The sequence below is a fragment of the Carya illinoinensis genome, chromosome 10 (assembly GCF_018687715.1).
Source record: "Carya illinoinensis cultivar Pawnee chromosome 10, C.illinoinensisPawnee_v1, whole genome shotgun sequence".
In the NCBI taxonomy this organism is placed as follows: Eukaryota; Viridiplantae; Streptophyta; class Magnoliopsida; order Fagales; family Juglandaceae; genus Carya; species Carya illinoinensis.
The window spans coordinates 26,736,870-26,750,401 of NC_056761.1; the positions used below are offsets into that span (position 1 = coordinate 26,736,870).

Here is a 13,532-nt window from a genome sequence, read left to right on the forward strand (position 1 = left end):
ATGTGTTTGTAAAATAAAAGCTGGGCTTGTAAGCGAGAAATGATCTATGGTATATGTGAACGGTTGGACTAACTGGTTTGAGTCACAGGCACATGTAGGGATGGTGGTAAGCAAGGACTGTGGTAGAATCCCGCCTGTGATTCCTGCCTACGGTGCTCGCGTAGGGATGGTGGTGAGCAAGGATGGTGGTAGAGTCCCGCCTGTGATTCCCGCCTACAGTACTCTGACGTTCTAGTTTTTGGGCCATTATCGGGGATAATGGCGAGGTTATGTTTAAAGGATATGTTTTGGACCAAATGAGACTTTTGGCGTGAGTTGGTGAGCAATATGTTTTTGGGGCCAAATGGGATTTTGGCGTGCGTGGAAAAATGTGATTTTATGGGATGTGAGCATTTTCATTCTTTCATACATATTGTGGAGTTTATTACGTTTTTATCTAGTGGTGTTTGGATCTTACTTACCTGCAGCACCATTTTTGGTACCGTAGATTTTGATGCAGAGTTTGAGGAGGAGGAGGTTGAGCTCGAGGATGTGGCTCTGCCGAAGTTCTGAGTTGGAGTTTATGCTTTGTATTTGGCTTTGAAACGATATTTGTAGTTTTAATATTTTATTATGTATGTTTTGAACAGTTTTGTTTTAAACTAAGAAAAATTATGGTACTTAGTTATATGACTTTCGTTATCCGCTGCGTGTTTTTTCGTACACATTTGTTGCTTATACACACACTTGGCACACGTTGATAGGGTGGTGACCCGTGATGTCATCATCCGGACGTCTCGATTTCCCCGTGTCAGTGTGTGGGGATTTGGGGGCGTCACAATATACTCAGGGAGCGATATTGCAGCCAAAAACTAAATCAATATAGATAAATAATTGATCCAAACATAATCAAAGAACTAATTCATTCAATAGAAAAAGCATGACTGAATCGATAAACAGAATAAATTCTATGATTATTCAGAGAAGAAAACATCAACGATCAATTGAAAATGATAAAACAAAAGAGTTTTAGCAATTGAAAATCAAATACATGAATTAACAATAAATTAAAAATACCATCTAATGTGCAAGTTCATCCCTAACCCTACTTGAGAATTTAGTTACCCATAAATATAATAAACAACAAAAATTTTCAGAGAAAATTGAAGCGAACGGTGGCCATGGAAGTGGTTTTATCCTCTCTTCAGATCTACCTCTTGTGCCTCTTCCTCCGCCCCATTTCGTACTAATGATATGCTTATATAGGATAGGAAAGAAACCCTAATGTCCTCTTAATTTCAGATTAAAATCGCCTAAATTTTAGGACTTATCTTGGCAGCCACATACGCCCTTTAGCAGTTCAAATTTGGAAATCCTTATTAGAGACAAAGTTATAGCCCTTTAAGATATCTTTTTAATACATCAAGAATTACATCAATCCGATATGTGAGTAAAAAGTGATAGTCAAAAGACTAAAGTATATCCAGACTGTTTCCTAGCGAATTTCGGACTTAGACTTCTTGTGGTTTCATTTTGTGATTTTTTTTCTTTTTCTTTTCTTCAAAATTACTCTCAAGTCCCATGAATGTCCTCATTTGAATTTGACTGGGCTTGACTTGCTCTTTTATAAAATCTAAAATTAAACATAAAAAAACTGCTTAGAAGTATCCCAACATAAATAGAAATTCAATTTAAGAATACACATTAATTTCTATGATTTCTATTCACATTTTAGCATTTTAGTCCAATAATAGGGTATTTAGAGTGCACTTTCGTACACTCATCACACCCCCCAACTTACTCATTGCTAGTCCGTAGCAAATTTTCATGTCAAAACAATGAAAGAGACCAAAGAAAATCACACATAAAGGCCATCAAGTTACACTTTCCAGATTCACATATCAAAACAATCTAAGGAATCCAATAACCCATCAAGATCAATCCACCTATAGCAATCCACAGAGTGTGTGTGTGTTCTCCAAGCCATAACCATCATACCACTAACCTTGACACATGCAACATCAAAAACATCTCAAGCAAAAAGTTTAACTCCATAACTCACGGGTATAATAGTGTTTCATGTAAGGGCTCTCTCTATGGAGTTGACAATGGGTGTATACACACTCTCATGGAAAATTAGGTAATTATGTGCAAGCAACAAGCAAACATTAATCTTATGATAGGAATACTAATAAATGAGACTTCCATCAATCTTTCCAACAGCTTACTTAGGATCAGAATGGTCAACACAAAAGGTTGTAATGTGACTTGGTTTCGGGGTTATATGAAAAAAAAGGATGAAAGGGATTCAAAAACTTCCAAGTACATACAAAGGAAATTTTATTAAATATCTCAATAGACCATACTTCTCACTTGATGTACTCTCCAACTTTTTAGATCATCAAATAATAATGTTTTTCCTTCTTCTTCCTCCTTTTTTTTTTCAACAATTTGATGGACAAACACATGCCACTTTTGTATTCTTTCCATTTCTACAATCTTTTTTTTTTCAGAGCTCACTCAATTGAACACTTTGCAACTTGTACTCTTCTCTTTTTTCTATCATCTTCTTCTTCTTCTTCTTCTTCTTTAATTGAAAATGATAGAATAAAAGATAGAAAATACAAATTCCACACCTAGTATACACTTGGAAGTAAAAAGGATAAGAAAATTAGTGTATAGTTTATACTCCAATGTGGAGAGGCATGGATGATATGGGCATATGAAAAGAAAAAAGTTACATGTGTTTATTGACTCAAAGTTGGCTACTAGGGGTCTATGATGGAAAAGGATAGCATGAAAGGCTCAAACGTTAATCCTAAGTTGACCTTCATCATATCCCATGTATATCACAAACCATGTAATGATATTCTCAAAAGAAATGCCCAATTCAACAGATCAATAATCGCTTATCACAATTTACTATATTTGTATGCTCTCAATCCTCTCCAAACTCACATGAATACTTAAGCAAAAGAGTTCTCTAGCTACATGTGTCAAACCACTATCTTACCACAAAACTTTGATAAGTGCATTAAGAGTTCTATAAATGCTTCAGCAAAAATGATTATGGTGGGTTTGGTGAATTCACGAAGATGGCTATGAATGAGAATGAATACACATGTGAAAATGATGCATGTGTGATGCAAATTAAAAAAAAAAAAAATTGACACATGAAAATATGCCACAGAGTTTCAACAAGCATTTTAAATACTGAATTTGCACCACCACCCCCCAACTTAAATGAAACATTGTCCTCAATGTTTAAAAATTAAAATTGAATGGGGAGTAATTGAAAATGGTAGAATACACCTGATGAGTGACGATGGTAGCTTGCTAAGCACCAAAGATGGTAATCTGAAATGATGAAATGAAATTATCCTCCAATAAAAAACAAAGAAAAAAAACATCAAACAAAAATGAAAAGAAAGAAAATAAGAGAAAACAAAAATAAAACAAAGCAAAACAAAATAAATAAAGAAAAACATACCTGGGTGGTGTCGTCAAGGTTGATAGACTGGATTCACAAGTGGAATGTCTTCCACTTTCGAAACTTGCCTATCAATTAATACTTTAAGGCGTTGACCATTTACTTTAAAGATCTGACCATCCTTAGGATCTTCTATTTCTACCGCCCCATTTACAAAAACATTCCTTACTAAAAAAGGGTTAGTCCACCTAGACCGAAGTTTTCCAGGGTGCTTATGGAGTCTAGAATCATATAAAAACACTCGATCATTAGGCTTAAACGTTTTTCTCAAAATATTTTTATCATGAAATGCTTTCATTTTAGCCTTATAGATTCTAGAGTTCTCATAAGCATCATTTCTCAACTCCTCTAACTCGGTCAATTGAAATTTTCTAAGCTTATCTGCTTCTCCCATATCAAAATTGAAATACTGGATGGTCCAATAAGCTCGATGCTCGAGCTCCACAAGTAAGTGGCAAGGCTTCCCAAAAACAAGCCTATAAGGTAACATTCCTAAGGGAGTTTTGAGAGCTGTATGGTAGGCACAAAACGCATCAACTAGTCTTAAAGACCAATCTTTGCGATCTGGGTTGACCCTGTTTTCTATAATTTACTTAATTTCCCTGTTTGCAAGTTCTACATGTCCACTTGTTTGTGGGTGGTAGGCAGTAGAGATCTTATGTACCACCTCATATTTTTTCATCGAAGCCTCAAAAGAACGGTTGCAAAAATGTGTACCCCGATCACTAATGATAGCACGTGGTGTACCAAATCGAGATAACACATTCTCTTTGAGAAATTTAATTACCGTCCTATTATCATTGCTCCTGCAAGTTGCTGCCTCTACCCATTTTGACACATAATCTACTGCCACAATAATATATTAATATCCAAAAGAAGGAGGAAATGGTCCCATAAAATTAATGCCCCAACAATAAAAAATTTCAATCACTAAAATTGGGTTTAACGGCATCATATTACGACCAGATATAACTCCTAACTTTTGACAATTTTCACATGAGCGACAATAGATGTTTGTATCCTTAAATATGGTGGGCCAATAAAATCCACACTGCAGAATTTTTGTAGTAGTTTTCTTCATTGAAAAGTGGCCCCCACAAGCTTGAGAGTGACAAAATTCCAAGACGTTAGCAATCTCTTCATCAGGGATGCAACGCCTTAAAATTTGGTTAGGGCAGTATTTGAAAAGAAAAGGATCATCCCAATAGAAATTACGTACCTCAGTTATGAACTTCCTCTTGTCCTAAGTGCTCCAATCCACTAGTATCTCACTTGGCAGGTGGTCAGAGGTGTCCTCAAATGTGAGCCTCGAGAGATGGTCAGTCACTATGTTCTCCACTCCTTTCTTGTCTTTGATGGTGATGTCAAATTCCTACAAAATAAAATCCATTGTATTAATCGTGCCTTAGCATCCTTCTTTGTAAGAAGGTACTTAAGGGCTGCATGATCTGTAAAAATAAAAATAGGAGAACCAATCACGTAAGCATGAAACTTATTCAAAGCAAACACTATAGCTAGCAACTCTTTTTTAGTGGTGGAGTAATTCATCTGAGCACTATTTAGAGTTCTACTAGCATAGTAAATGACAAAAGGCTTTCCCTCCTTTCGCTGTCCAAGTACAGCACCTACAGCAAAATCACTTGCATCACACATAATCTCAAAAGGTAAAGTCCAATCAGGTGGCTGCATTATGGGTGCTGAGGTAAGCTTGCCAATTAGCATTTTAAAGGTCTCTTGACAATCTTGTGTCCACTCAAATGGGCATCTTTAGCTAGGAGGTTACACAGTGGTCTAGATATGGTGAAAAAATTATGTATGAACCTCCTATAAAAGCCCGCATGACCAAGAAAGGATCTCACGTCCTTTATTATCCTAGGTGTAAGCAACTTAGAGATTAATTCAATCTTAGATTGATCTACCTCTATCCCCTTAGAAGAAATAATATGCCCTAACACAATACCTGAAGGTACCATAAAGTGGTATTTTTCCCAATTCAAAACCAATTCCTTCTCCTCACAACGAGTCAACACCCTCTCTAAATTCAATAAGCATGCATCAAAAGTAGATCCAAAAACAGTCAAGTCATCCATAAAAACTTCCATGCAATTTTCAACCATGTCACTAAAAATGCTCATCATGCAACATTAAAAAGTAGTCCAAAAAGCATAAGTACCGAAAGGACAAGTGAAAGTGGTTTTATCCTAGTCTTCTAATGCAATTTCAATTTGATAATAACCAGAATAACTATCCAAGAAACAATAGAAAGGATGACCAGTCACACGCTCAAGAATTTGATCAATAAAAGGGAGAGCAAAATGGTCTTTCTGGGTGGCAGCATTCAATTTTCTATATTCAATGCACATCCACCACCCAGTCACAAGTTTTGTAGGGACTAGCTCTCCCAGGTCATTCTTCACCACATTAACACCTGACTTCTTAGGAACAACCTATGTAGGGCTTACCCATTTACTATCAGCAATAGGATATATGATTCCTGCATCTAATAATTTCAACACTTCATTCTTCACCATTTCTTTCATAGTAGGATTAAGCCTACGCTGGGGGTCTCTACGAGGGCTAGGTCCTTCCTCCAAATTAAGTTTATGAGAACAGACTAGGGGACTAACACCTTTTATATCAGCACTGCTCCAACCTAAGGCTGACTTATGCTCACTTAGGATCCGAATTAATTTCTCACCTTGAGACTTAGTCAATTTAGATGAGATAATAACAGGAAAAATATCACCTGGACCAAGGAAAGCATGCTTTAAACCCTTAGGTAGAGGTTTCAGTTCAACTTTGGGTGCTTCCACACTTGAAGGAATTTGCTTTTCCTCTTTCTCAGGCAACTCCTCAAACTTCAGTTGCCAGGCTCGAGTGCCATAATCCTGAGTTCTATGAAAGATAGCACAAATATCAACTACATCAGATGGATTACTGATAGAATCAAACTCAGAATTAACAAAAAAATACTCAAGGGGGTCAAAATCATGAGCTATAGAAACTCCCCTTTCTATGAGTGAGTCAATCATGTATGTCTGGTGGCTCTCGTCATCATCTTCTGGCTATCTTGCAGTATGGAAGATATTCACCTCAAGAGTCATGTTTTCAAAAGAAAGCTTCGTGAGCCCATTCCTGCAATTAATAAAAGCATTAGTAGTGGCAAGGAAAGGCCTACCTAAAATCATAGGAATTTTAGAAGTAGTATCAACAACAGAGCTAGTGTCAAGGATTAGGAAATCAACAGGATAATAAAATTTATCAATTTGAATTAGAACATCCTCTATCACACCCCGGGGTACTTTGATTGAATGGTCAGCCAATTGTAATACCATAGTGGTTGGTTTGATTTCTCCCAACCCCAATTGCAAATAAATAGAATATGGCATTAGATTCACGCTAGCTCCTAAATCTAGCAAAGCTTGCCCAAACTCATGATTTCCAATGCTGCATGCAATGGTTGGGCAACCAGGATTCTTGTACTTGGGAGGAATCCACTGCTCAATTAGAGCACTAACTTGCTCTGTCAGAAATGCTGTCTTCTTAACATGGTGCTTCCTCTTGACTGTACATAAATCTTTAAGAACTTTTGCGTAAGTAGGAACTTATTTAATAACATGCAAAAGAGGGAGGTTAATTTTTATCAGCTTGAGATTCTCCAAGATTTCATTGTTAGGATCCAAAGTTCGTTTATTCAGTTTTAAAGCTTGAGGAAATGGTACCTTAATTGGTCTCTTTATTACCTCAGCTTCTTTGTCGGCACCACTATTGCTTTGATCCTCTTCCACATCCTTTGATTTGTTCGTTGTTGGGATGTGTAATGACTTACCACTTCGTGTCACAATGGCATTCGCATCCTTCAAATTCTCTTGTGCCATGTGTTGACCATGGGGTATGAATTGAGCTTGAAAAGGAAACTTACCTCACTCATTCACACTCAAGTAGCTCATCAATTTGGACACTTGGCTTTTTATCTCCTTATTTTCTTCAACAACCTGCGTAATCAATTTGGTTAGTCTTACCTTGTGCCTCAATAAAAGCATGTAGAGTATCTTCTAAGGGGCTCCTAGAAGATGAAGGTGCATGATATGGTGCAGGATATGATCTAGGGGGTTGTGCAGGCGGCTAGTTTTCAGACTTCCAGCTAAAATTGGGGTGATTATGCCACCCCGGATTATAGGTATCAGAGAAATGTGTAAAAGGCTTCTTGTACATACCTAAGGCATTACATTGTTCCTCATACATCTCTCTCATCTCAGCAAATGTGGGACACTCTTGGCAAAGTGATCTATCCCGCCACACACAAAACATGGTCCAAAAGACTCTGCATGATTAGCCATGTGTGTTGGCTTTAAGTCCTTAGTCTTCAACACCTCTAGTTCCCTAGTGAGCATCTCAACCTTAGCCTTTAGGTTATCCTCTTCCCTGAGATGGTAAATTCCACTACCATTTAGATTTCCTGCAGGTCGTGACCTATTTGTGCTCTCAGTAGCACTAGGTCCAGTCCAAGTGTGAGCTTTTTCAGCAAGCTCATTGAGGTATTCTATGGCCTCATCAGGATCTTTCTGTAAGAACTCACTATTACACATCATCTCCACAAATTGACACTCTTTAGGTGTAAGTCCCTCATAAAAATAGCTCACTAAGTGCCAATTCTCATACACATGGTGAGGACACATACTCAATAGCTCCTTAAATCTCTCCCAAGATTGATACAAAGTCTCACTGTCCTTTTGTACAAAGGTGGAAATTTGCCTTTTTCAAGCATTGGTCTTATGTTAGGGAAAGTATTTATTAAAGAAGACCCGAGTCATCTCATTCCATGACCCAATAGACATCGGTCTCAATGAGTATAGCCAACTCTTAGCTCTATCCTTTAAAGAGAAAGGAAAGAACTTAAGTCTCACAATGTCATTAGTTGTATTTTGACTATGAAAGGTCGCAACTACTTCCTCAAACTCCCTAATGTGCACATATGGATTTTCATTTTCCAAGCCATGAAAAGTAGCGAGTAACTGTATCATTCCTGTTTTAAAATCCAATTGGCGAATATTAGCTGGAAACATGATGCATGATGGTGTGGCTGTGCATGTAGTGTAGAGGTAATCCTGAAGGGTCCTAGTGGGTTGATCTTCGTGTTCACTCATTTTCTCAAAATTAGAAGAATTATCAAACAAATGATCAGAAAAATTAAACTCTGAGTCTAACACAGGTCCACAAGCAAACCGACCCAAGGCGTCTCTATACCTGTGTATGCAAGGTAGAAAAAAATGCAACACTAAAAAAAACTACAAAAAGAAAAAGAAAAGAAAATAAAGATGCAGCAAGCTAAAAGAGGGAATGAAGTTACCACAAATACACGTTTTACGAAAGAAGAAGAAACGAAACGTAAGTTTTAAAGTATAAGTACGTAGTGGCCTTCCTTGGTAGCCACTTTTTACGCACCCAAAGTATGTATGTCTATGCATGTGAATGGATGCTATAAGTAGTACGTATTGTATGTACGTTCATGAAAAGAAACGAAATGACGCTTTAAAAGACGTAAGAACTGTTAAGGACTGTAAGAAAAGAAAGAAAAGAAAAGAAAGGAAAACAAATTTTTAAAATAACTCTCTCTCCTAAAAATGACTCTTTCTAAACAACTTTTCTTAAAATAAAAGAAAGAAAACTATTTTCTCTCTCTTAAAAGAAGAGAAAACTTCTTTAAAACGACTTTTACAAAATAAAGGAGAGAAAACCCTTTTTCTTAATTAAAACTTTTATGAACAATAAGAACTAAAGAACCGTAAGAATTGTAAGAAAGGTAAGAACTATAAGGAATGAAATGAAAGAATGGATTGTAAAAGAAATGAAAGGACTATAAAGGAATGAATGGACTGAATGTATGATGTATGAAAATACGTAAGGGCCACATGGACTGGAATGGAAATGGTACCAAGTGAATGGACTGGACGGGGCAAATTGCAATGCTGGGTAAGTAGTACTGGTAGTGTACCCAGTGTTGCACCCTGACGGAATGGATTCCCAACCCATGGCCATGGGTGGAATCAAGTTCAAAAGACCGCTAACCCCAGCACACGGGGCATAATAGTGTGCTACATGGCTAATGAAAGTGAAAAGAAAGAACGGATGCATGTTAAGAATGAATGCATGTATGTATGGATGAACGGAATGCATGAATGTACGTAAGTAAGAAAAGATGAATGCATGAATGTATGCATGTATGCATGAATGTGTGTAAAAGATAAATGCATGAAAAGATTCTTTAAGAAATGAAGGTAGTGATGCATGGGGAACAGTTTTAAAGAAGAAAACATGTTTTCAAAGAAAAACCCCACCTCGCAACGTTTTTTTAAAACGAAAAGAAAGACGTATGGATGCTAAGTACGAATGTATGTATGGAATGATAAATGCATGACTAAAAATCTATGTTATTATATTTTAATTGTATGAAGTAATGCTTACGAGTCATCGACTCATTTTAGTTTTATATATGCCCTCCCAGGCACAAGATGAGCATGACAGGTCAAGACGGGCACAGCCAAAGGGGAAGAGCACGAAGGCCTAGGCAAGATGTTTTATGTTGAAAACTTTAATTATGAAATATAATGTTTTCCGCTGAAATGTTTAATTAAGAAAAATGAATTTTATTTATGACATGGAGTCTTTTGTATCCTGGCATGAATGGAAAATAAATTTCAAAGGAATCGTAATTCTCGTCAATTTTTATCAAAATCGTTATGAAAAAGACCCACCATAAGGACGGGCGTTACATAAGGTCCTTATCAAATTGGTTAGAAAGAATTAAAGAGGAGAAATTAAGCTCAAAACATGGTTTAGTGATGACGAATCATGTGTATGTTGATTAATGCCCTATCGCAAGTTAAAAGCTTAACCATAACTAGATGGAGAACCTTAGGGGCGTGTGGCCCTTCTTGGGCTTGAGGGAAACCAATGGTATGTTGTATGTGGGCTTCAATTGGAAGACTGAAATAGAAGATAGGATTCTTGTTGCCGACTCATCCAATGCTAGAACTGAGTCCTAAGCACCTCATACCTCGCTTGAGCACTTCAGGAACTGAATGCTTACCAGACATCATGCCACTTGGCTCAAGTTTGCCAAGTCTAAAACTTGTAATGTGGATTGTCTACACCAACCTATTCGGTCTTTATTGAAAACCTATAAGCAAAGTGGAGTGGTAAAGTATCGCTCCCCATACAGTAATGCGATCATGTATGCCTCCAGCCACATCAATGTAGTCAGGTTTTGCCTCCTTGCCACAACAAAGTGGTCGAGTACAACTCTTGTAAAAGTAGTGTGGTTGAGTGTCCCTCCCGCCACCCTCAAAGGTGAGCATTAGCCTCACTCTTACCTTGAGATCAATGCCAGCGCGACTGAGTACATGTGACACCCCCAATCTCTATTTCGGATTTGATAGAGGTTAAAGCGTCGAGACATGTAACACAATATTATATACCCCCTGTTTAGGATAGTTAAAATACAATGCATATGGCAGGCTTCTAGCAATATGCAGTAAACGCAATTGATATTTTTTATTTTTTATTTTTTATATTTTTCATCAACATACATTGTACCAAAATAACTAAATCCCAAAGCAACTTTTCATTTCATTCATACTTAACTGAAAGCATCATTTATTTAAAATATCAAGTTAAACCACATATATATCAAAAATAGGGTCCCAAAACCTTGACCCTTAAAATACTCAAAAGAGAAGCACATTGCTTTAGGTTATATGATCATAAACCTTAACATGTGCCTCCCAAGACATCTGAACTATTAATTTCAGAAGAAATTCTATGAAATGATCAAAACAAAATGATTCATGAAGGTAAGAATTTCTTCTACTATTGGCATCCAATGGGGCTCAAACTCACCCTCCAAAATTTCTTGAATGTCTTTCAACAAAAGTGTGACAATTCCTATATAAAAATTGATTAACTTAAAGTGGGCTTCCACTATGAAATTGTCTTCACTTGCCTCGGGAAAGCTTCTAATATAATTGACATAGAATTGACAAAAACACACATCTAATATAAAATCCTAACATGGCCAAACTTCTAACCCTAATATTTCACTCGATTTGATTTTTTGACCTCATTGCACACTATTTATGCCAAGACCCAAAATTAACAAAAGACTAACATCTAATTCCTAGTTTAGTGACATGTCAAGACATCAATCATACATTTATCAAGGCCATATACTTGTTGTAACAACCCGCTAAAAATTTTGTGAATGAATTTCTTTAGACCTTAGGAATGTTGTGAGATTCTAGAAAGATTTCACGAATTAAGCAACCGCATAGGTTTTAGTGTGTTAGCATACTCGGTTTCCTACCCGTTAATGTGATATAAGTGACATTTTAATTATTTGAGGTACTTAAGAGTATGAGATTGATAAACGAATTGAACCATTAATCTCAAATGAATAATTAGAATTTTATAGTGTAATAACATGTTTTTCATTTTTTGGATGAAAGTTGCTCATAAATGATTTTGCATTTATTTGATTTTGCATTTATTCGGGGCACTTAGGAGTCAAATTATGCAAAATGAATTGCACCACTTATTTCGGATTTTATGATGCAATGTTTATATTTGAATTTTTTGAAGTGAATAGTAACACCTAGGATAACGCCATGTGGCACCCAATTCAATTGATTGTCAAATCATTGTGTGGATTGTCCAAATTAGTCTTGAGGAGTTTTTTTGGACACTTGGCAAGGTCATAATCACACTTGGTGAATAGTATAGGACACTTGGTACTAAGAGAGGCCATGAGATGGAAATGTGAAAGAATGGATAGAAAATCAAGCATTGAAATCATGTCACCTAAGCCAAACACTATTTCATCCAACCAAACGCTTTGTGGTTAACCAAAATAGGGTTCCAACCATTGAGATCCAATTGAAACTCCAAAACCATAGTGGGTGTTGAAACCCTAAATGGTTTCCCTCAAACCCTACTTGGCCGATTTTAGCTTAAGTGATTAATTACTTGATTAAATCATTTTTACATGCTATTACACCCTCATTTTTTATTTTATTTTATTTTTTTGGTAATTTCATTGGGCCAAGAAAAATTAGAATTGGGCCTAATAGAAACTGAAGCCCTAACCAAACCCAAAAGTGAGGCATATTTAGTTAAGGCCCATAAAAAGTCACCACCAATGTAAGGCTTCTTGGGAAAATTTCCCCCACCCCCCAATGTTGTCCTATGACTAACATGTTGTGGCACCCCCAGGCCCCACTTGGGACTTGACAGTGACTGAGATGTTAGGACATGTACGACAAGACTACGCACCCCTCATACATGACAGATAATATGTAATGCTCCTAGATATTCTAGCAGTATGTAAAAAGGTAAAGAGATCGAAGCAACGCTACAGGCAATTGCATAGTACATGGTACAAAACAAACTTTTTCCCAACTTTGTCCCATCATTGTAATCAACAAACAAATAGAGTTTTCAAAACATAATACGAGTATGTGTCTCCCAAAACATGGGACTAAATATTCCTTTCTAGAAATAGGCAGGCCATCTAGACCTTCCTAAGTACTCATTATACAATCTCCCCACTATTAAAGATCCATCAAGAGGCAAAATTAAGTAAACTCACGTCGACTTCCGCATTTCCAGTGCTAGGAGTCCTATATCCATAATAAGCCTCATTCCATCCACATAGGCCTCACTAGCTTCTTTGAGAAGTCGTGTCACCTGGTCCAAGTGATTGAGCTGAAATATTGCATATTTTATATATTTAAAATCAATATATTTTAATTGCTTTGTGACATTATTATTGGTTTTAGATGGACAAGTGGTTAATATGTATAAATTTAAGTTGTGATTTAAATTGGTTAATATCATGGTTTATATTTAAAGTTATAACCTCTGATTTAATTAGGTAATATTTTCTCACATATACAATATATTTTTGATATCTTATTTTTACTTATTTTTATTTATTTTTTATTTTCTATCTATATTATTTCTCTTTCTTGTTTTTATTGCTTTGAAATAATACTTCTAGCTGCGACCT

At 36.4% G+C, this 13,532-nt stretch overlaps 1 non-coding gene across 1 annotated transcript; it reads left to right on the top strand.

The window, feature by feature from the left end:
• Window positions 1-8,128: 8,128 nt before the first annotated feature.
• LOC122280207 lies at window positions 8,129-8,236 on the top strand. The gene has a single exon (XR_006229793.1). It is a non-coding gene; the product is annotated as a small nucleolar RNA R71 (small nucleolar RNA).
• The last annotated feature ends 5,296 nt before the right edge of the window (window positions 8,237-13,532 follow it).